This window comes from Galeopterus variegatus, unplaced genomic scaffold, assembly GCF_000696425.1.
Source record: "Galeopterus variegatus unplaced genomic scaffold, G_variegatus-3.0.2 Scaffold107, whole genome shotgun sequence".
Lineage (NCBI taxonomy): Eukaryota > Metazoa > Chordata > Mammalia > Dermoptera > Cynocephalidae > Galeopterus > Galeopterus variegatus.
In genome coordinates this window covers 935,679-936,621 of record NW_007726218.1, presented here as the reverse complement: position 1 = coordinate 936,621, position 943 = coordinate 935,679, and positions in this window count along the sequence as shown.

Sequence of the window (943 nt, the reverse complement as noted above, 5' to 3'; positions counted from 1 at the left end):
AAATGATAAAAAAAGTATACTGGACCTGAAAGAAGAAATGTACAAGGAAATCAACCCCCTGAAAAAGAATGTAGCAGAGCTGGCTGAGCTGAAGAATTCATTCAATGAAATAAAAAACACAACAGAGAATTGTAGATTAAAATGATTGGAGACGCGAAGGAAGACACAGCAGACGAGATGAAGGTGAAGGGCGGAGGGCCACTGCTCTCTCAGGTGAGTAGCCCCGACCCAACCACTGTTACAGCTTTTATTACATTTAGCAAGCTTGTGCATGTGAGATAAGCATTAATGCATAAATTCTGTTATATTTTTCTCAAGAGCAGAAGGCCATTACCTCCTTTCTCAAGCACTTGGTTATCTATAATGCACCTCCTGGGAGCATCACAAGAAAGTGTTCTCACAATTTCAAATGTTCTCAAGGATTGTTTGCAATCCTTGATATTTCTTGGTTGTTTACTCGTATGTAAGTTCACCAAGTGAACATGTCCTTGGGTGCTGACCACAGATGTCCATTAACCATTTCCTTCAGAGAGTTTAACCATCAGGCTTGCAGAAGCAGAAGAGAGAACTTCTGACCTTGAAGACGGACTGTTTGAAATAACACAGGCAGACAAAAAAAAGAAAGAAAAAAAGAAAGAAAAAGAATTAAAAACATTTAAGAAAATCCAAGAGAGCTATCAGACAACCTTAACTGCTCAAATATCCCAGTCATGGGTATTCCAGAAGGGGAGGAAAAAGGAGATTGCATTGAAAACATTCAACAAAATAGTGGCAGAAAACATCCCAGGTATAGGAAAAGACACAGATCTTTAGATTCAGGAAGCTCAAAGATCCCCAACTGTATTCAACCCAAAAAGGTCTTCTCCAAAACATGTTATAGTCAAATTGGCAAAACTCAAAGACAAAGAGAGAAGCTTAAAAGCTGCAAGAGAGAAGCATCAAA